The sequence below is a fragment of the Callorhinus ursinus genome, unplaced genomic scaffold (genome assembly GCF_003265705.2).
Source record: "Callorhinus ursinus isolate GAN/ISIS: 27379988/994484 unplaced genomic scaffold, GSC_fseal_2.0 scaffold3, whole genome shotgun sequence".
Lineage (NCBI taxonomy): Eukaryota > Metazoa > Chordata > Mammalia > Carnivora > Otariidae > Callorhinus > Callorhinus ursinus.
The window spans coordinates 72,486,056-72,510,773 of NW_027397065.1; the positions used below are offsets into that span (position 1 = coordinate 72,486,056).

The following is a 24,718-nucleotide window of genomic DNA, read 5'->3' on the forward strand; positions in this document are numbered from 1 at the left end:
TCAAGACATAGGGAGGCAGAGGAGAATCAGTACATTACAGCACACTAGAAGCCATGGCAAATTTTCCAAGGCCATCTTGTGTAAGAGTTTTCCATATGACAGAGAGTTTTGCCTCTTCTCCTCACTAACTTATTTTACACACAAGACCGAGAGGGTTCCTTTCATAATTTATGTCAGATTAGAGGTCTATTGTGTTTAACCTACAAATGACTTATCTCACTCAAAATAGAATCAAAAATTCTTCCTTTGTTCTCTTCTTCCCTTGAGTCCAAGTAATCTGGCTTCATCCCCTAACACTCTCCTCTTAACACTTTAATTCTCTGAAAAGTCCTTGAACAGACCAAGCTTGCTTGTGCCTTAGACACATCGTCTCCACCTTCCTTTGGGAGAACTTTCTCCTTTCCCACAGATTTTGGCTGAAAAGTTGCCACAAGAGAAGGGCCTTCCTGATCTACTTCCAAGAGCACCATCCATTCTTCTACTCACTGGCCAGGTTTTATTTATCTATAGGGCTTATTATCAGCTGAAAGATAGTTTCTTTCTATTTGTTGAAGTTCTACCCAGCTTATTTGAATGTAAATTTTCTAAGGTCAGAACAATCAACAAATATTTACTGAATGCACGAAAGAATAATGGTGCCATTCTGGTGCCTTTCGTCTATATAATAATAACATTTAGAACTACTTTAATATAGTGATATGCAATAAGACATTCTGAATAGTTTGTGTAAGTGGTTGACTTGAATCAATACTACCTGTTTCATAACTATAACTCATTAGCAAGAAGGAGGAATGTTAATTAGCAAATAATCATATATAAAAGTCTGTTTACATTCAAGTCAGGAAGAGTCTGATTCACTGCAAATTAAAATTTGATGGGTCAAGAACAAGATATCAATGACTAAATGGTCAAATAAGATACTTATGAAGGCTAGAAAAGAAAGTGAGTGAAATAAGAGGGACTTAATATAGGCAAAAAATATAGGTATTTTGCAGTGGAGAGACAAGAGCTGAGGGAAAATCCTCAAATAACCTAAAAATTCTCAGTAAGGTAAGTAAAGTTTCTTCTACTGACATACAGAAAGAACACATTTAGAACTGACACCATGGGGAAGATTAAGAAAAGACTGTAGACAAGAAAAGCTTATCTATAAACAATAAACATGCCTTAAGACCAATCATATTTTGCTAACCACTGCAGGAAAATGGAAAGTAGCCTGGCAGGAGAGCCAGACAAAGTGGATAGTGTAATTTAATTGTTAAATGTTGGCCTGGTGGTACCAATGGAAGGGTGAAAGATAAGCACCTTGACTGAAAGTTTTTGATGGGAAGAGAAGGCTTAATTATACCAAGACCACATACATTATCTGACCCATTATTAGGAGACCTAATTTTGAATTAATCAATCATAAACAGTTCTTACATTTTTACAGAAGTGAAATAAACTAGGAAGTGCCTCTCAAAAAAACTTTTGAATTACCTTTTATTTTTTTATTTTTAAAGATTTTATTTATTTATTTGACAGAGAGAGACACAGTGAGAGGGAACACAAGCAGGGGGAGTGGGAAAGGGAGAAGCAGGCTCCCCGCTGAGCAGGGAGCCCGATGCAGGGCTCGATCCCAGGACCCTGGGATCATGACCTGAGCCGAAGGCAGTCGCTTAACCAACTGAGCCACCCAGGCGCCCCGCATTACCTTTTATATTTATCATGGGGATTTCACATTGTCTGGAATTAACTTTCTTCTCTTGTACTGACTGTTAGGCTGAGAGTGTTCTGCAACTTTTTCCTCCCCACACACAGAGCTTCACAAGCACACACACACCATAATCTATCTCCAACATTTTTTACTGTTTGCTTCTCAGAAATTTAACTTGCTTCAGCCTTTGTGCACCCAAGCTCCCTCTCATTCTCATACATGTGTGTAAATGTTAATTAACCCACAATGTTTTCATATTAAAGGCTGAATTTGACACTGGTTGTGTTAGGATATGCTGAGATGATATCATGAGATGGAGTGAGATGACAGAAAATGAACACAGGATCAATTCACTTATCCGTTCTGATCCCCCTTGTTAACAGCCTATTGCTTAAAAGGCGGAAGAAGAGAGGTCAGTTTCACATGAACGATCGAAATATCTGTTTTTGAATACATATAAGTCTTATGCCCTAAGAACTCTTGGCTTCTCTCAGTAAAGTCTTTACCGTTTTAAGAAAAATAATGCTAAAATTAATGAAAAATCACAGATGGTTCTAGAAACATTTGATATACTAATAGGGTAGAACTCTCCTAAACCAAAGATTATTCTTTATTTACAGTGAGAATTATAACTAATAGAGTCCATTACATTCTATTAATTTGTCCTGAAAATGAGTAATTAAGTTGATCTGTAAAATCAATCTGAAACAGTTTTTCACCTTTATTCTTATTCTTTTGAAAATATTATGATTATTTAGCTCGTATTTAGTCGAACATCAAATATATGTTCATGAGCTGTATTTCCTAAAAAAAAAATTCTTCTAGTGCCCTATTTTTAATATTTGAACTAACATAGTTTCTAAAGGTTCCATTTTTTTAAGAGTGGGTGTTACCTAAAATGGGATAATCGATGATATTATCATCCATGCAGTTCCAATTGTAATTTATTAACAAGTTCTGGAAATTAGACATTATTCTCTCAAACAAGTAAGAAACACCGATAATATGTAAGACAAAGTGTTGTTTGTTTTCACAGAATAAATGCTAAATAAAAATATTCTCAGGTGCAGAGAATTAACAATGGATAACGAATGAACAAACCAACAAACTGCGAAAGTAACAGACATGCTGTATTTAAAAGTTGAAGATTTTTAGTGATTTTCCATGTCTGGATATATCTTAGAGTTATTACAAATAATAAGAGCATGCAATCATATTTGAGCAGCTTAGATAAGAACATGAAATGTATTGACCAGAGTAATTCCTGTGAAACTCCACACCCTGTCACTTCACGTGTATCAAGCCTGATCCGGAGGCTCACCGGCAAAGATGTCTGAGAAAACAGCTTGGGGGTAGTATAGCAACAAAGCTACACCAGTCTATATCTTCAAGAACTTTCGAGCATTCCTACCATCTTCACTTGAGTGTGTTCCTGCTTAGACTCCACTAATAATGTCTAAGAAGCTCAAGTCCACTCAAGTATGGTATGGTTTGTGGTTTCCTTGCTAAATGTCAGACCACTGGACGTCAGGTCACACATGTTTTCTCATTTCAGGAGAGAACTCAGTTCTTTTTACAATGACACAACATTCCAAAAGACTTTTGCAGGGCTTCACACAGGGTATGGATCATATTATACATATGTAGGCATGGCTTTACATGACAAGTATACAATAAATGTGTTGTATTAATATATTATCTTTTCATGAATTTGTATCAATTTAGTACATGCTGTAAAAGTTACATTACATGTTCAAAAGCTTTCTCAACTTCTAATATGCTAGTCTACACTCTCAGGACAAATAGAAAGGATCAAGGTCCTCAAAGTAGTTTTTGTATTCAATTGGGGGATTATTTTTCTTAAGTATCATATGACTAAAATTATTTTTAGAAAATTACCATATACCTTTAGGTTTCAAAAGAACTCATGTATTTCTGTTTTCAGTTCATTTTCTTTAACCTCTAAGTTTTTCAAGTTAGAGGGTTTTTAAAGTATATTTATTTTCTAGAGACTCAGCCATTTTCTTAATCCCCCCAATACTAGGGGGATTCACAGGCATTTTTACATAATTTGCTAGTTTCTTCTGTGTTGATTAGTCCTTATTATTCCCTATTGTGGTAATTAAATTTTGGCGAGTATGTTAGCTATCTACAATTTTAAAATTATGTGGGTTTTTATATTAGTTTCATAATAGATTTGCTTATTTATAGCCTAAAGATATAATCTACTCTTGTAATTGGCATTCAGCTAAATTTGTTTCTGATAACCTTCACCTGTCTATCAAGTTTTTTTTTCATTTCTTTCTTCATTGTACCTGTTTTATTAGCTATATGTTTTTCCTTGCAAATGCCTCATCAATTTTTGAAAACACTTTCTTTATAAGTTAAAGAAAATTGCCAATTTTAGAGAATCTCTTAACCCAGTATAACCCACTTGACCAATTATCCTTTTATATGTTTTTGACTATAATCTTCTTGTGATCATTACACACTGCCATAGAGAACATTTTTTGAGTTCCTTCTTCAAAAAACAACAAAAGAGCAATGACAAGCATAAGGCAATAACTTCAAACATACAGCAAAGTGAAATAAAGACACTGGAGTTTAAAAGCAAAGTCAGAGAAAACAGAATATAAAAAAATGAATATATGGAGATTAAAGATGATGAAAAGGTACTTTTAAACTCCCCAAAGGGAAATATCAAAATATTCATACTTGCTATCTTACTAATCAGTGTGTGCCTGCCTATGGAAGAGACTAATGTATTCAGAGCTGAAGTTATTTATGAAAGTTTAGTTTTTATCTTATTATTTGTAGGCAATTATAAAAAACTCTCTACAGAATTAGTTATTTACAAAAAGAAACTGTACACACAAATACACACACACAATGATGGACCTAAAAATAATAGAGCAAATCGTAAATATTTTTCTCTTATTCTCAGGGAAGAGCTACTGGTAATGAAACTAAGAATGTCAACACCTACTTCTACTCTCCTAGAATTAAATCTTACCTCAATTGAGTATCTTCAACATATTACTTAAGGCTATTCACATTTACTTCTATACTTAATCTACAGCAATACATTGGTTAAATTCTTATATAAAAGGCACATATATTGCATGATATTTGAGTCCATTTCTTTACCTTGAAATCCATACGCTGATTTATCCTCATTTATATGAGTCTAAAAATTATATTTGACAGAAAAATTAAACACCATTAAATACTGTCCTCATATTCTAGGAAAAGCCTGACTAAGCTAATGTGAGGTCATGTTAAATTATAAATGCATGTTGTATTTCAGGATTATCAAGAAAAGAAAGGCACTTCTCAGCCAATGATGCAACATCAGTGATGAATACTGTCAGCTAATTACTAGGGAAATATATTAAAATCCCTACAGAATATACAGTGAAAGCAAAGATAAGCATATTACAATAATGAAGTGTGTACAGTCTTACTCACTCTATAAAATAGAGTGATCCAGAAAAGCAGCTTCTCTGCTATTTCCCTTTAATGATTTGGCCTTATTTTCCCCCAGGTGATTCTCCCACCAATTATCTCTTCCACTAGATGTCAGGCAAGAGGAGGGAGTGGTAGTGAATCTGGAACCATGACCACAATTACCTTCTAAGGTGTTAAAATTGATGACTAAACGCAACCAAACTGAATAATGATCAGGCATATGGAAGATAAAATGCTCTGATAATTAGTTTGAACTAGATATTAATAATAGCAGCTACAGGAGGAACCATATTCTCTTATGGCTACATCAGTCTTTATTTTACCTTTCTCTGCGAAATATTCCCTATTTAGAAAGCTTAGCTTCACTTACGTTTTCCTAAAACAAAATGTACATCCCCTTGTAGTACTCAACACAATTTTAACTGAATAATTTTTCAAGGTTGATTTAACGCACGCCTCCCTACCAGCTCCCAAATATAAATCCTGTAAGATAAAACTAAGTTGGTTTTGTTAATTTCTTCATCCACTGACTCAGCATAAAGCACTGGGAGATAGTATACTTCTAAAAATTATGTACTGAACACTGAGTAATGTATAGAATTATTGAATCACCATATTGTACACCTGAAACTAATATACTACTGTGTGTTAAGTGTACTGGAATTAAAATTAAACATATGTATGTGTGTGTGTTTAAGGAGTGATTTTTTAAAAAGGAATATAATTAATGGCATTATAGAGCTATCCATATCCATTTCAAATAGGAACACAGTCTAGATTCATTGTTTGGGCTCAATTTATACATTTCTCTTAATCAGTAAGACTCATGAGAATGAAAGCTATATGGAGACTTTATGGTCTCTTTATTAGACCAGTTATAACATTTTGGTAAGGTATCCTCAGAAGGATGCACTAATGATAACATTGATACCTAATGGAAGACACCCACCAAAAGAAGATAGGAATTAGGAAGATGTACTCTACCTCAGAACACAGATATACAGGCTCTCTGAGCATATGTTTCATATTTTACATGTTACAGTTCATTATGTAGCATGCCGATTTCTCTGATGAGAATTTTAAAATTGCATATTAAATGATAATTCTGCCCTTGCTGCTCCTTGCCCGGTTCATTCAGTCTCTATTCGGTCTCTGTTCCCACTGCACATTTTGTAACCTCTTCAATTACATTTAACAAATTTTATTGCAGCTTAGCAGTTTACATGCATGTTTCCTCCTCGCTATTGGATCTCCACATAAAATGGGCTTTTTATCTACAGTACTTTTCAGAGTTCTTGACATGTTAGACTCTGAGCAAATTTGTCAAATAAAGTAGTAAAGCACATTTAGGTTGAGGGAGAGCTAAAGAGCTTCATCATTGAGAGTAGGTGCTGAAACAGTATAATCAATTAAAGATTTAGTTCCATTAAATAATATAAGACAAAAACCAGGTTTTAAAAGTTATATCCTTGTTTTACTTCTACGATCTGATATTTAGCTATTTACCTTCATTACATATCTTAGTTTGCGGGTTTCCAGGAATAATGTTGCTTCACTTTACAACCTTATATTCCATTTTCCTTCAATGCCTTTACCACTCTACACCTAACATTTCTTCTTTAGGACTTTTTAATTCTTCTTTAGAGTTCCCAACATTTAGATTGTAATAAACATGGTTGTCAATCATCAACAATGAACTCAACATTAATGAACTATTTTCATCACACTGCATTTCATATACAAAAAAAGAGGGCTATAATTCATTATAAAATATGAGGTTTATTTGGTTTTCAAAATATGAAGTTTAAAGTGATTATTTCTGCTTACAATAATCTAGCATTTCCTACTCTGAGAAAATTCTACTATGGTATCAACTGTATGAAAGCAGAATCAAGAATGGAAGAACCAACTTCTGTGCAGAAAAAAGTAATAATTTTGTACAGTTTTTCTCAGTGAACTGATTAAATGAGACTGTAACTCTCCATAGAATGAGCATATGTTATAGAGTCAGCCATACCTATTATCTCTCTGAAATGTCTTTTCAACATCTTGCTTTCACAGTTCAACTACATCCACATACTGAAGTGGATGCTAGTCCTTCCCATTAAATAAACAAAACAAAACACACACACACAGAGCAATAACAAAGTATCTCTTTTGCCACATACTTCTCTATTCTGCTCCTAGTCCATTTCTTTCCTCTAAAGTTCTATATTCACAATTTCTCTTTCATAACACTTAACAACCTATCATAATACATCACTGAACCTAAATTTCACCCCCAAAGTCACTGACTTTCACACTGATAAATTCAAAGGGCATATCAGTTTTCATGTTTATATTATCTCAACATTGTTCTCTTGCTTTTGATGGTTCTGCATTGTGTGTGTATGTGTACACATAAAAGTTTTTAGGAATTGTCTGTTCTGTTTTTAACTCTATACAAAAAGCATAACTTTTTGCCTTAAAAACTGCTCAATAAATGCTTATTGAGTGAATAAATAAAACTGTAAATTAATAAGTTAATGAACTGGAGTTAAAAAGTTGCCTAGAGGAATAATCCTAGGTAAATTAATCTCAAATTTATATTCTCAAATGTAGTAAAGGGACAGATGTTTTCTATATTGAAGAATTTTTATAAAAATTACATTTGACTATTAAAGTAATACTTAAAATATACAATTATTTCAATCTGCAGAACTTAAGGTACTTACAAAAGATTAAAGTGAAAGTCCAAAAATATTTGTAAATTATTCAAGAGAAAGCATTACTTAAGAAATAATCAGAGAGAGAAGTTTGTATATTCACTGTCTTAGACAGCCGTTCCCCATTGTATAGTGGCGGGGAGGGGAGGTACGCAGTGTGCACATGCATGTTTTGGGTAAGTTTCAATTACTGAGGCTATATATTATTTAAAGTAAAAATGCTTATGCATAGTCCTGGATGCAGTTTTTGCTTACCTACATCAGAGAATCTCAATGAACTTAAGTGGCTAAAAAGAAAAAAACCCTATGAATTATTAGCACCATACTCTATCCTAATGAGCTTACTGATCCAAAACATTCTGTTCTTATTCTTGCACAGAAAATGGGGAAAAGAGATTAGAGATAGCCAACATTCCATGACTATTCAAATTTTACTTTAACTTTTATGGGAAAACTTTAGGGTGTTTGAAACAGAAAAGTAAGTTGAATTCATTTATACTTTACAAAACATCCAGGAAGATTTTTCTCTAAGATTGGCATTATTCACCACTGCACCATTGGCTTTAGCCAGTACAATAGGTAAATAAGAAGAAAAAGATGGTATAAGAAATTTTAAAAGGAATTATTACCCGAAGATAGTATGTTCTATTCTCTGTAATAAAAAAAAAAGTCCTGAAGTGTCATTCAATTTAAATGAATCCAAAAACTTTCCTGTTTGCAAGGCCACTGACTATAATCAATGCATTTCAATATTTCAATGATACAAAACATTTTTAGAAATGATATAATGCATATGAATGAAAAATATCAAATGTCTGGGTAAAAATTCTAAAAGCAGATATGGCAGACTCTGTGCAGAAAATTATAGGACATTATTGCAAGACATTAATGAAAACCTAAATCAGTGGATGGTTGCTAAAAGTATTATAAGTCTTATAATTGTAAAGATGTAAGTTTTTCTCAAATCTGTCTATTGATTCAACTGCATTCCAATCATAACCTCATCAAAAATACTTGGTAGATTTTGAACATCTGGTTCTAAAATTTATATGGACTACATTCCTCCCAGAAAAGCCAAAATATTCTTGAAAATGAAAAAAAAACTGGGAATTTACTCTGCAAGATTTTATAAATGCTATAACAGTGAAATAATGTGGGTTTGTCATAAGGATATACTTATAGCCCAACACATAGAGACCAAAAGGACACCAATATTTATAAAAATGTCATTTCAGAGCAGAAGAAAGCCAGTCTTTTTAATAAATGGTAATTATTAAATTGGAACATCCATATAAAAATATAAATAAAACACTTGATGCATACCTTAACTGTTCACAGTAATCAGATATGGGAAATTTATATGTAAAAGAGAATGTTAAAAAAATGAAGATAACATCAGATGATATATGAGAATGTTTTCACTAATTTGATGAAGTATACTTTATTATTAACCCAATCTTTTGGCATATGATTTTGCATTTCTCCCCTAAAGACATGAAGTAGATTGACCTCCTGTCCCCTCTTAACTTTGGATTTGATAATTTGACTTGTTTTGTTAATTAAAATAAACTAGAGAAGTGCCTAGAGGTGGCTCAGTCAGTTGAGTGTCTGCCTTCAGCTGGGGTCATGATCCCAGAGTCCTGGATCCAGTCCTGTGTCAGGCTCCCTGCTCAGCGGGGAGTCTGCTTCTCTGCCCCTCCCCTGGTTCATTCCCTCTGTCTCTCTGTCTACGCACCCCTTCTTGCCCACTGTCTCTCTCAAATAAATAAATAAAATTTTAAAACATAAAATAAACTAGAAATAACGGTACCGTTTGCAAGCTCTGGACTTAGGAGGCTTTGAGTGTTTCCTCTTCCACTTTGCTCTTGCCTAGAGAAGAAGGTGCACCAGCAAGCCCTCTGGTCCTGGGAGGAAGATGAGAGGCACTTGGAGGGCCATTCCATCTGAGCTGAAGCCTGAAGCAGAGGCAACACAGCTGTACCACGTATGTTTGGTGAGAAAGAGAGTCACCCTACCAACACTAACCCTCCTGCATACTTGTTAGGAAAAACTTTGTCGTTTGAGGCCATTAAATACTGGGATGCTTTCATATGGAGCACTACTTTCAGAATAGCTAACCTATGAATTTGGGGGAAAAACTCTTTTTAAACAGAAATCAACACTAACATGAAAAATATTAGTAACTGAGCTACATTAAAATTAACAACTTTTGTTATCAAAAATCATCTTTAGGAGAGTAAAATTTAAAGGGATCTTGTTTTCCAGGAAACATGAAGAACTTTCATAAATCAACAGAAAAAAGACATTAAAATAGAAAAATATGTAAGAAATTTTCAGACACTTCATTAAACACTATATCCGAATGACCAATAAACATTTTAAAAGATGCCTCATTTTATTATCAATTGCACTTATATAAATTAAAAACAAATTCATGGAAATTCATGATTCATGAATGAAAATTAAAAGAAACACAAGATACCATTACACACCCAATAGTAACAAAATATAAAGGCCCAAAAACAACAGATGTTGGATGTGAAGCAACTTAAACTCTCCTATGTTGCTTGTGGTACTATAGATCAGTAGGGCAACTTTGAAAAACCATCTGACACTTCCTAGTAAATTTATGAATACATGAACTCACTCACAACTGATCATTCTACTCAAAGGTATACGTGAGTGTTCATGAATACTGAGAAATCACAAGGACATTCAGGGCAGCATGATTTATAAAGAGATAGCTGGAAACAGACCGAATGTTCACCAAAGTGTAATGATAGAAAATAAATGAAATATACTCAGCAAGGATGACTCTTATGAGATAATATTGGAGAAAAAAGCCACACAAAGTATACATATTTTATAATTCATTTTATACTAATTTAAAACCAGACAGAAGTACTGTAGTGTTAGAAGGCAAGATGGTAGCTATCATTGGTAGGGAATATATAGTTAATTGAAAAACAAGAATAGCTTCTGCAATATGGGTAACAGTCTATTTCTCAACTTGCAATATGATAATAGAGGTCCACAAACTGTGAAGTTTGTTCAACTGCTCATTTAAAAACCATATATTTTTGAGATAATTATGCTTCGGTGAAAACTGACTTGTAACGCTCTGTAGAGGAGAGACTATAGTCAGTCTCAGGTAGAGTCAGAAATGCCAGTCAAGTGCTGGTTGGGATTAGGTTATTAGTAGTGAGGATGTTGAGTAAGCCACGAGCTGCAGTAGGAAGCTTTGGATGCAATTAACCCTAGGTTGGCTTATGATTATGGAAAACATGAACCTCATTTAATGATTTTGTTGCAGCCCATGAAAACTCCATCAAAATGCCTTTTTTCCTCCTATATTTGGGACCATTTTTGGTTTAAAATTTAACAGAAAATACTTGTTCTGAGCATTGTAAGTACAGACACTGCTACAAAACGAGTTCTTTTGATTTTAGAAATATTCACTTTATAGCCATTGATTATGGAATTGATTAGCTGGCTTTTTGACTACTCCACATTTTTTTGGATAATCTGGCACACTATAAACCCATAAAAATAAATTTATTTATAATAGGCTACCTTGACAGACCATGTATATACTGCTAAAAGCTTTTCATAAATCAAGACCCTCCATTAACATTCCACTAGTAAAAACCATTAGACTGTTTTATCAGGAATTCTGATATATTACATTTTTCCCCAAGATTTGACTTAAATTTCTTCTTCTGAGACATCTGTGGTAGAGTACAAATAAAAATCAATCAATAGAAAATTCCACCCACTTGGAACAAAACACTTCTATGTAACCTATGATTTATAAGAAGTAGTAAAACAAAATTAAATGAAGGATAATGAAGAAACAACATATGAAACTTGTAAGATGCAGTTATACTTAGCTCAGAGGATACTTCATAGCCTTTAGTGCATACATTTATATCAAAACACAGTAGAAATTCATTGACTAAATATACCATCTCAAGATGCCAGAAAAAAATAACAAAATGTAAAAATTCAGAATGGAGGAAATAATAAAAAAGAACATAACTTAATAAGAACAAACCGCATAATATAGTAAAACTGAAACAAAGATAATAGTTCTTTGAAAATATTATTAATTTTGGTAATTCTTCCATAAAAATGATGAATTAATTTAAAAAATATAAAGTACAGGGATGCCTGGGTGGCTCAGTCATTAAGCATCTGCCTTCTGTTCAGGGCATGATCCCAGGGTCCTGGGATCCAGCCCCACATCAGGCTCCCTGCTCAGTAGGGAGCCTGCTCCTCCCTCTCCCACTCCCCCTGCTTGTGTTCCTGCTCTCGTTATCTTTCTCTGTCAAATAAATAAATAAAATATTTAAAAAAAATATTGACTCAAGACATCTGATTCTGACAAGGCAATGCACATATCCTAGAAAACTTTCTTTTTTGGAAATGTGTAAAAATACTTATAAACAATATAAAACAGGGACGCCTGGGTGGTTCAGTCAGTCAAGTATCTGTCTTTGGCTCAGGTCACGATCCCAGGGTCCTGGGATCGAGCCCCGCATCGGGGTCCCTGCTCGGCGGGAAGCCTGCTTCTCCCTCTCCCACCCCCCTGCTTGTGTTCCCTCTCTCGCTGTGTCTCTATCAAATAAATAAAATCTTTAAAAATTTTTTTTTAAAAATAAAAAATATAAGGTACCAGTAAGAGCAATTAAAAAGGAAACTTCCTCATGCATTTAATAAGAGACTACTTAAACAATTTACAGTCGATAAGGTTGATGATTCTTAATAAATGGAAAATTATTTTAATAAAATTATAAAATTATTAAAAAATAAAATTATAAAAACCGATAGAGCTATGGAAATCTAAGTGGAACAATGTTGCACTTTCAACATACATATATGTGGAAGAAAGATAGCAATAAACAGATCTGTAAAAAGAGCACAGCAATACATAAACTTTTTCTACCAGAAATGTTATGAAATGATTGTTTCAATCTGGTTGAAATGATTAAGTTTAATATCTTTTAAAATGGAAATGAAAGAGATTTTAAAGATGTGATAGTTTTTTCTGGAAGAAAAAACAAAAAACAAAAACCTGTCCTCTCTCATGGCTTAGTATAACTTCTGTTTCTATATTAAGAAATGCAAAAGTTCTTAAGTGACACACACTCATTTTTAATACATTTTTATGAGCCTCCACAAGGTGCTCAGCCTCCAATTACTATTTTTATTGCTATACAGGGAAAGTGTTATTTTCCAAAATACACAGGCCTGTATTAAACTGCATTTTGTGTTTTGCAAGGGAAATTAATCCCCAAATAGTACAAGATGATTATTATGACTTAAATGACACCAATTTTGAGAAACACAGCTTTGTCACTGTGCACAGAAGGACACTCTTTTTACCAGCTAAGATACAAAAGATAATAAAATTAAATAATATCTTGGTGGCAAATTCTTTTCCAAATATTAATATATTACTTCAAAACTTTGAATCCGGCCACACAGAGTTGGCCAAGTCCAACAATTACCATTCAAAATAATTCTAGCTCTACTAATTTTGAAGTAGTTAAATATAGGATTTTTTTTAGTACTTACAGAAAAGTCAACACTATCTTGACCAAATAAATTCACAAGATATATAATTTATACCATGTAGGAGATATTATTTGAAATGTACCTTATCATTATATGGTATGTGTTTTACATCAGACACTAGAAAAAATAAAGTATTACAAAACTTTTTCATTGTAAAGCTCGGTTTCAAAATAGAAAAAGAATATATCTAGAAACAAAATTTATGTTTTTCAAAATAATTTAATGACAAATATGCCATCTATTTCTGTATAGTGATAAAAGAAAAGATGCTTAACTTTATATTAATATATTGGAGACACTTATCATTTCCTAGTACACATGTTTAGATTAATTATCAAACACTGCTAAAATAGAGAAAAGTTCTAACAAATTACAAAAGTAATTCTGTGTCTCCCAAACATTAATATCAAGTAGAAAAACATAAAGCAATGATTAGCTATGTTCATACACTATTTTAATAACCCAAGAGGTAACTTTGAATACAACTATTTGATTTTTTTTCACATGACTTTGCTAATGACATTATCTGAACATCATTTTAAAGTATGAATTTTATCATGTCTCTATGAAGGTTTCTGCATGGTTATATTCTGATTGATCCCACAGTGTATTTTTGTAATTGGCAAAACAAAACAAAAAAAATCAGAAATAAGAGTCAATATGCTGGGTTGTGAAAACAGTAAGTGGAATTATATGTATATGTGTGTGTACACACCCAAGCACAGCTATGGCTAATGAATTAAAATGAACGACATTGGTTTGGGTATCAAAATGAAGTTGTAGGTGTTCATTCATTTTTCCCCCTCAATTAAATTTTAGTTGATTTTTCTACCTACTTATTTCCTTTAAGGCTTTGGTAGCTACTTGACCCTTGTACTTTATCACAATGAATTTTCTTCCCCACCATGAGCTCTCGGCAAACATCCAATAATGACAGGAAAGTTGTATAAATGTGTATGAACCAGTGAAAGCACAGGCTGTGGAACTAGTCAGAACATAGGTCTCTCTTCCTTGCCTAGATACCCACTTTAATAACAGGAACCATCTGTTATTAATTATGTTTGTTTTTCTTTTATTAAACATAGTTCCTGATATTTTTAAAAGCATTTGTTGAATATATATTCATACATGAAGGAGAAAGTAGAACAAAAATGTGTATGTTCACTAACAGACTTTTACAACTTACTTATATTTTTGTTTTTGTTGATGCTAATGCTGTTTAAAAATAACTGCATGTATTCACTGACCCTATCTTAATATTTAATGATTTATTTATTTTTCAGGGCCTGTTTGAGAGGATGCAGGTGATGCCTAACAATAATAGCAATGATGATAATAATGAAATAAGATCACATATTACCTTTCTATTCAATGAAATTATTACTACACAACTTAAAACAAAGAAAGAAAAGACTGATGTGCAGTATAGCCTGAGAAATGTCATGGTAATATACAGGAGTAGTTGTATTCCCTCTCTCTCCTGGTATCAGCAAATGTTAGGAAAGTCTGCCGAAATGAAGTAATTAACCATCTTACTCTTAAAAACAAGTAGTATTTAGTTCTTCAGTGGTTGGGGGATGAGTAATGAGTAGGAGATGAAACTGAAAAAGGAGACAAGAGTCAGTTGCGGAAGGTTTTATGTCAAATTAATTAGCTTAGATTGTACTTCATTGCTGGTGATTGATTTTAAATAGAGCAGTGGCAGTGGAGATGAATATTTTTGACTGACAAATTACTTGACTAACATTGATAAAATTAAAGAATATATTAATTTTAGTTGATCAACATTCCATGGTAATTTTAAAAACTAACCAGTGATATAATACATAAATACAAAAGTGAAGCTATATTTACCCTAAGTTTGCCGTTGTTATACCATGCTGTTATACCTAAATTGTCTTTAAAGAAAGGTAATTCTTCCTTCCTTGAGTTTCTTTTTTACCAGCTTATTAAGATATAACTGATATATAACACTGTATAAGTTTAATGTGTACAGCATGAAATGACTTGACGTGCATATATACTGCAAAATAATTACAGGAAGTTTAGTTACCATCCATCACCTCATAGAGTTGCAGTTTTTTTTTTCTTTGTGATGAAAACTTTTAGGATCTACCCTTCTTTTCTTAAAGATTTTATTTATTTGACAGAGAGAGACACAGCAAGAGAGGGAACACAAGCAAGGGGGATGGGAGAGGGAAAAGCAGGCTCCCTGCCCAGCAGGGAACCCGATGCGGGGCTTGATCCCAGGACCCTGGGATCATGACCTGAGCCGAAGGCAGACACTTAAAGACTGAGCCACCCAGGCACCTGAGGATCTACTCTTTTACCAACTTTCAAATATACCATACGGCACTGTTAGCTATGATCATCATGTTGTACATTACGTCCCAGTATATCTTATAACTGGAAGTTTGTACTCTTTGACCACTTTTACCTAATTCTCCCATCTCCAACATCTGGCAACAACAAATCTGATACCTTTTTCCATAAGTTTGGTTTCATTTTAGATTCCACATATAACTGAAATCATACAATATTTGTCTCACTTACTTCACTTAGCATAATGCCCTCAAGATCCACCCGTGTTTTCCCAAACGGCAAGATTTCTTTCTTTTTTATGGCTTAATGGTATTCCTATACATTGCTATATATGTGATAGATAGACAGGTAGATAGGTAGACAGACAGACAGACGAATAGTACATTGTCTTCATCCACTCATCTGTTGATTCACACTTAGGTTGTTTCCATGTCCTGGCTATTACAAATAATGCTGCAAGGAACATCGGGGTGCAGATACCTCTTCAATATAGTGATTTCATTCCCTTTGGATAAATTCCAAAAAGTGAAATTGCTGGATCATATGGTATTTCTCTTTTAATTTTTTGAGGAATCTCCATACTGTTTTCCATAGTGGCTGCATCAATTTACATTCCCACCAACAGTGCAAAAACCATCCTCACCAGCATGTGTTATCTCTTGTCTTTTTGATGGTAGCCACTCTAACAGGTGTGAGGTGCTATCTCATGGTGGTTTTGATCTGCATTCTCCTAATTATTAGTGACGTTGAGCACCTTTTCCTATACTTTTTGGCCATTTAAATATCTTCTTTAGAAAAATGACTATTCAGGTCCTTTGCCCATTTTTTAAATTGCTTTATTGAGGTTTTTTTGCAATTGACTTTTATGGGTTCTTTATATATTTTGGATATTAACCCTTTATCAGATATATAGGATCTATAAATATTTTCTCCCATTCTATAGATGTCTTTTCACTTTGCTGATTATTTCTTTTGCTGTACAGGAACTTTTTAGTTTGTTTTAATCCTTGACTTCAGAATTTGTTGCTGTGTCTTAGGTGTTATTTCTAAAAAATCATTGCCAAGACCCATGTCATGAGGCTTTTTCCCTATGTTTTTTTCTCTGAGTTTCACAGTGTAAGGCCTTACATTTATGCCTTTAATCGATTTGGAGTGAATTTTTATGAGTGATGTAAGATAGGGGTCTAGTTTCATTCTTTACATGTAAATATACACTTTCCCCAGCACCATTTATTGAAGAGACTGGCTTTTTTTCAATGAATATTTTAGGCTCCCTTTTCAAATATTAATTGACCATATATACATGGGTTTATTGAATTTGTTTTCTAAAATTTTACATGGTAAAAAAACTAGATAAAAGAAAACTCAGATAATAGAAATTGGGACAAATACATGTATGGCTTATAGCTGATGGTAATATTTCTTGTGTGAATTAGAAAATTGCTGCTTTTTTTGGATTATGATGTGGCAAACTAATTTTATACCTATGAACAATGGACAATAAGCAATATATTATCAAAAAAATGGTATCTCTAGGGGCGCCTGGATGGCTCGGTCATTAACTGTCTGCCTTCAGCTCAGGTCATGGTCCCCGAGTCCTGGGATCAAGCCCCGCATAGGGCTCCCTTTTCAGCGGGAAGCCTGCTTCTCCCTCTCCTACTCCCCCTGCTTGTGTTCCCTCTCTCGCTGTGTCTCTCTCTGTCAAATAAATAAATAAAAATCTTTAATAAAAAATTTTAAAAAATGGTATCTCTTTTAATTCCCATAAGAGATACCCACCTCTTTTTCACATAGGTATGTATTTGCTGAATGAATGAAAAACTGCCATTAATAATTCTACTGATAATCTAAATCTTCTGAATTGAGGGAGGCATTGACCTCAATTGTCTCTTTTTAGGAGGTAAGGAACACCATTTACTGATACCAAAAGGGGATTTCACTATTGCAGATTTATTTCAGAAAGACCTTTGGCAACACTCCTCTTTAGAAACTGCATTTGATTATGTGATGAAATTATATTTTTCTGTAAATTCATGAAGACCTTATCCTATACTTTTATAATCTATTCTTAAAATATACTGTCTTTCTTTAAAACAGTTAAAGATATTTTAAAAATTGGGTTATAGTCTCAAATTTATTTTTCCAAAGATGCTGAGAAGAGCACATTATAATTTACCATTGTTTTATCTAAAATCAAGGAATTATGGTAACAAAGGTAGCAGGAACTTATAAATCTCCCCAAGGAATCAAAACATTTTAACATTATATTATATTCAATTTTACAGATTTTGTCTGAATTCCTAAAGCAAGTAATGTTTCTTTTTATTTTTACAAAATCCTCTAACTATACAGATCTACCCAAAACATTATAAATTTGTTTCAAACTATGCTGTTACTGTCTTAAGAACCAGATACTTATATAAGCCACGATGATGATTTAGAACTGGAAAGGTAGAAAGGTTAAGATACAGAATTGTGACATTACTAATTTAAGTCTTTAAAAAAATCTATTTATGGTAGCATATAAATTGAAGAAATGCTAATCTCAAGATAATGATTCTATAACAAATTTGTTCAATATCCGTTTTGGACTGGTTGAGTAGAAAATAAAATTGAAGAAGGTATTTTCTCTGACCTTCAAAGGCACATGAATTAATATTAACATAAATTTTAGCAGTTAAATTAGGAGTGCCCACAGAAAAGCCTTGTGGTATCTATTATAAAGTTGTGTTTCCATTAAGTCTGAGGATTTCAGTGGGTCCTTGTCTTATTTAGAAAAAATAAAATAAATTATATATGAGTAATGAACATATTACAAGATAATTTGCACAGCTATATCATCATAATAAAATACTTGAAAATGCAATTTCTTCTCTAAAGTCCATAACTGAAGTAAATTACCATAACTTGTGTATGCTTATCTGTGTTATGATATGCATGTAGGAAAAGTATTATCTACTGGATAAATTACCATTACTATGAATAGGTGATGATTTCTATATATTTTCAAGCACAAAAATATCATGTTAAATTTAAATTTATTGCATTTTTTAGCACCTAAAAATAATGTTTCTGTTTTATTAAATCTTGTCAACGGTAAAATTTTTTTAAAAATCCAGTACTGAAGACTGTGATTTGGGATTTCAATGAAGACAGAAAAGAAGTGATGTTTTTGCCCATTCCCCCAGGCTAAAATACACTGTGAATAAAGGAATGAAGGAAAAACAGAAAATAAAGCTAATATATCCTATAAAGCAAGAAAACACACAATTCTAACAGATTATATATGAAGAAGAACTGTTAAGAGATGTAAAATAAAAAACCAGAAACAGGGAGATCATGCAGTGAGGAAGTATGTATGTGGAAATCTGGGCAAAAACAAAAACAGTAAAAGACGGATACAAATTAAAACCCACAAAAATTATACTATGAAACGGCTTTATGATGGTTATAGATATTAATGATTTATATTACATATTATATATAAATATGGTATATATGATTATTATCTGTCATATTCTATAACAGATATAAATTATAACAATTTGGTGGAGTAGGAAGCTCTAAGAATCAGTTCCTCCACTGAAATAACTATTGAGCTAGCAAGAGCTGTCAGTATAAACTATTTCAGAAATTTGTTGTCTTGTCAGACACTTGCAGTGTCTAGGGGAGTGCTTATTGAAAAAAGAAACTGGTATATTTTGAATTTTGGTGTTTCACATAGCACCTACCATGCCCTAATTCCTAGCCTATGGCACACCGTACTGGGGAGGGTAGTTTGCATTCTTCATGTGGTATGCTGGTGCCACAGTGAATATAAAGACCTTGTCCTCCAAAAATTTGGGTTGTGTGTTTTGACCAGTCTGAAGGTTCACAGGTACAAAGGCTGGACATTGTTTCAACCACACTGGGCTGAAATGACTTCTTGGAAGGCATCTATCAAAATAACTTAAAAAGGAAGAACACTTTTTTATTTAGCTTTTCTTATTGAATCCAGACATTTAAGGAGATCTCTCTGAGGACACTGAATGACCACCAAGTTAATGAAACAGAGATTTGAGTGACCACACAGAACAAGGAATACAGTCATTGCAAAAAATAGTTTGGAAAGGTCGCTAAACCAAGATGAGCTGGATGACTGTAACTCTCAAAAAAAAAAACAACAGCAAACACTAGGGACAGAGAAAATCTGATTTCTAACATTACCAAATATAATTTTCAATATGTTCAGTTATCAACAAAAATAAAAAATTACAAAGCACACAAAGAAATGCAAAAGAAAAAAAGAATGAAGAAAAATGACCAGAGCTGGGACCCATGGGACACCATCAAAGGTACCAACACACACATTATGTGAATTTCAGAAGAAGGCGGGGGAGAGGGGCAAGATATTTGAAACTCTCTGTTGACCATCAAAGCCAAAGAGTGTGTCTTGAAAGTAGCAAGAGAGAAGTGATTCAATAAATACAGGATATTTTAGTCAAGTTTATCCAGAAATAAAAAAAAAAAAATTGGGATACAGGAGATGATATAGATATGGATATAGATATATGGTATCTATCTCTCTCTATATATTGAGATCTTCTGGACATTTTTTTGCAAGATGGGGGTGGGGGGTGCTGGCACATATGCAGGGCATGCTGGCAGGCTGGAAATTCAGGTAGAAGTTGATACTGCAGTCTTGAGTCACAATTCCAGAATGTAAAGATAAGATAAACAAGTATAGTCAACTGAATTTTTCAAAGGGGACCAAGTTATTCAATGGGAAAGAATAGTCTCTTAAATAAATAGTGCCAAAACTTGGTAACTACATGCAAAATAATGAAATTAGATTCCTACCTAAATGCATATACAAAGATTAACTCAAAACTGATTAACAGCCTAAATATAAGTTGTAAAACTATAAAACTCTTAGAAGAATACATAGGGGTAAATCTTCATGACCTCTGATTTGGCAATAGATTCTTATATTTGACACCAAATTACAAAAAAAAAAAAATAGATAAGTTGGATGGCATAAAAATTTCCAATTTTTGTGCATCAAAGAGTATTATCAAGAAACAGAAAAGATAACATAGGGAATGGGAAAATACTTATAAATTATATATCTCATAAAAGTTTAACATAAAGAAGATATAAAGTATTATAAATTAACAAAAAGACAACCCAAATTAAAAAGGTGCAAAAGACCTGAATAGACATTTCTTGAAGAAGATATACAAAAGACCAACAAGTACATGAAAAGATGTTCAGCGTCACTGGTCAAAGAGAAAATGCAAATCAAAACCACAATGAGATGCCACTTCACACCCACTGGAATGGCTAAAATACGAATAAAGAAAAATAGCAAATGGTGGTTTGTCTCCTCCCTTCAACCTCTCATTTGATTAATTAGACCAATCGTTTTCAATCCTCATTCTGTTCCTATCCAGTTCTTACTCAAACCACAGATTTTCAGGCTCCAGTGAACTCCACAGTCACCTGGTTGAAAAATGATGGGTCTAACTTTGGCCTTTATGGTCCTTGGATCTATGACCTCCCTATCTGCTCAAGGCAACCTGTAGTCTGTATATAATCCAGCCACCCAACCACAAGAACTGTTAGCTCTCACTAATGTGCCCTCTCAAAAACATTAATCCCCCACTGACAAAGTACCCATTTCATTACTGGCTTTTCTGAACAAATATTTCATCATCATGGGAGCCCATTCAATTCCTTCAATCATACAATGGCATAGAAACCTACTTCATATGAGCAGCCACTGAGTGTTTCCTATGAATACCATCAAGTATCTCATGAAAGAATTAGGCTGTTACTCAGCAGCAGAAGAGTTAGCAGGTACATGGACACCATTCTCAACATCCTGTGAAGAAATATGCTTTGACTTCACAAGTGTGTGTACTATGGTTCTAGAGTCCAGCAGAGAACCACCTCTTTGTGGCTCTTTCACTTTATAAACATGCTTGAGAGACGGTAGTCAGGTTGTGAGAGATACTTGTTTGGGGTAAACACATCAAACAGTCTAAGCTTGGGAATGGCATGTTTAGGGAGTTCTTAGAAGTACCCAGGAAAAGCAAATTTAATTTTGGTGCCATAGGAAGTTGAGTCTAGGTAGGAATTGTGAGGAATTGGAAGATTTTGTTATCAGGCAAAGAAAAGGATGCAGCAATCATATTTTTCTTCAAAATATTCCACAGTAGTATGTGAATTTGATTTATCATTATTGTATATAAACAAATGTGTATTTTAAAAATTAGAATAAATCAAAATTTTAGTTATTTTTTAAACTTAAAACTTTTTATAGAGTTTGAGTTGCCTCTAAATTGTATTAAATATCTACAATCATTTGATAATTCAGTAAAGGATTATAGACACTAGGAAGGTACATTTAAAATAAGGGAGAGTGTATACTTTTTGGATACTAAACTTAGAGTATAATTGAATGCACTTACGTATTACCAACTTAGTTCTGAGGCCTGATTGTTCACAGGGCCTCCAACTTTCCACTTTATTTCAGGCAGTGAATGGAAAAACAGCATGGAAACGCATGACTCTACGTTCTTGCATGTGGAACCATTTAAATAAGTGAAGGGATATTTACTCTAGCTATTTCTAGTACTGTATAAGGCAGTGCTTTTGATAGGGCATTGCAATTCACTCAACTTAACTATAGAAACCATAAAATAAAGCTACCTGAGAAGCCAGGAGGAAAAGAACTAAATCCTCTTCAAACTATCCTCCAGAGACAATGTTGAAAAGAGACCTAAGTTTAAACTGTGACACTAACACTTACTTTTTTTAGAAAAAATTCCTACATCTCTAAATTTTGTCTTTAAACTGGCAGTATGACTCTGCTGTACTGTATTATTCAGAGTTCTCCAGAGAAACAGAACCAACAGGATATGTATACATACAGAGAGAAAAATGTATTTTAAGGAATTGGCTAACATGACCGTAAAGGCTAACAAGTCCAAAATCTGCCAGGTGGGCTGACAGGTTAGCGATGCAGGGGAAAGTTGATGCTGTAGTTTGATTACAAGGGCAGTCTGGAAGCAGAAGTCTCTCTTCTTTGGGGAATCTCAATCTATTTTCTGTTAAGGCTTTCAACTGATTGGATGAGGCCCACTCACATTACAGAGGGTAATCTGCTTTACTCAAAGTTGGCTGATTTAAATGCTAATCTCATGTAAAAAATACCTTCACAGAAACATCCAGACTGCATCTGACCAAATGTCTGGAATGCCATGACCCAATCAAGCTGACACATAAAATTAACCGTCACATATACCTAATAATAAAGTAAGGTGGACTAATGAATAACTGATTTTCTTCTCTGGACCTTTAGTTTGCAGAGCTTAAGGGATATACACAAACCTACAGGTGAACCAGCTAGTGTTGAGAGTGCCTTCAGTTGTATATGCTAAAAATAAGTCAGAGAACAACACAAGACACCAATGGCAAGCATTTCTGCTGTAAAGCTAAAGAAAAAAGGGAAAAATAAATTACTGGAAAGAAAGAATTTCAAAGTATGGGAGGAAATATACCTATATTAGCGAATCAAATTAAGTCAAAAACTTTTGGTCTTGTTAGAGAAAGTATGCATTATCAGCTTCTATCTATCTTCCTTTTCAGACTTTTATGTTATTTACATTTTCAAAGCATACAAATAACTTTCAAGCATTTTTTTCTATATATATGAAGGATTGATATCAACTGAATTAAAACTTCAGTGGTTAAGTACTTCTCTACTTTAATAACCATATCAGCAGTAAGCAGATGCTACCATCTGTTTTAAAGCCTCTAGGAAAATTTTAACTAAGTTTAAACTATAAACAGAGGACAACTTATTTCTCATTAAAGAGAGGGAGAAGCTGATGATGTAGGTAAAATCATTTAGAACAATTTGCAATGTTCCTCCAATTAAAATACTGTCAATCAAAATTGGTTACAGAGATTCCACAATGTGAAAAATTTTACTTCATTTTATGCTCACTCATTTGCAACCCTTTGCCTTTAGATCTGAATGTTCTCAAAATCTTTCCTTTCCACATATTTATGTGCTATACAAAAGTGGGGCAGGGGGAGAGAGATAAAGATATGATATCCAATAAAAAGGAAATACAATCTGGAAAAGAAATGAGGGAAATAGCTTAGAAAAATGTTAAGAGTATCTGGGAGAAATACATAGAGATCAACCCATGCAGATAGACACAAAAATCCAGTAGAAACCAAAAAATAGAATATTTGATATAGACTATTTCATAGATGTTTCAAAATTCTGTCAAAGAACTAGAGATAAATTAGTGGAAAAATATATGTATATGACGACATAGGGGAATGATTCATCCAAATCATTGTACAAGAAAATGAATGTGGTATTACTTCAGTTGGCAGTAAATAATGTTTAAACTTAAAATAAATAATAAATACTTAAAATAAATAATAAACAACCAAAAGCTGTTACTAAATTATATTGTGAAGATAGGAGAAAGTAAAATGTTTTTGTTTTTATTGAAACATGTAGAAGAGAGTAAAATTCAAATTGACTATTGGAGAGATTCAACAGATAATGTATATAATAAAAGAAAAAATCAAGAAATAATTGTGTTAGTTAAAAGGTAAATAGCAGAAGAGAAAGAGGTAGTGATATTAAAGGAAATGGACATCTCCATTTCCTAAGTTTAGTATAAGAGCTGTGAATTTCCTCTAACAAGTTCTAATATTTAATTTTAGTGGGAGGGACCCAGCAGTTCCTGTTTGGAATGACAAATGGTGACTGCTCTTCACTGAAGTCTTTTATTACCTTCAAATCTATCTAACCTGGCTTTGTTCTTCACGTTTATCCCACAATCTTAATGGCTATGATTATATAAATTCTCCAGAATTTTGTCTGTATGTTACAGATAGATCATGGTCTTACAGGTGAGTTACAATTGAAGCTTTTCCAGTA

At 33.3% G+C, this 24,718-nt stretch overlaps 1 long non-coding RNA gene across 4 annotated transcripts in view; it reads right to left on the bottom strand.

The window, feature by feature from the left end:
* The window catches only part of LOC112819792 (uncharacterized), a 116,964-nt gene that overhangs the window by 65,726 nt on the left and 26,520 nt on the right, over positions 1 to 24,718 (bottom strand). For 3 of the 4 annotated variants that reach the window (XR_012376492.1, XR_012376488.1, XR_012376489.1), the window contains exon 2: positions 9,680 to 9,824. This is a non-coding gene — a long non-coding RNA (uncharacterized lncRNA). The remainder of the gene's footprint in view (positions 1 to 9,679; positions 9,825 to 24,718) is intronic. The other variant, XR_012376493.1, reaches the window with a different exon arrangement.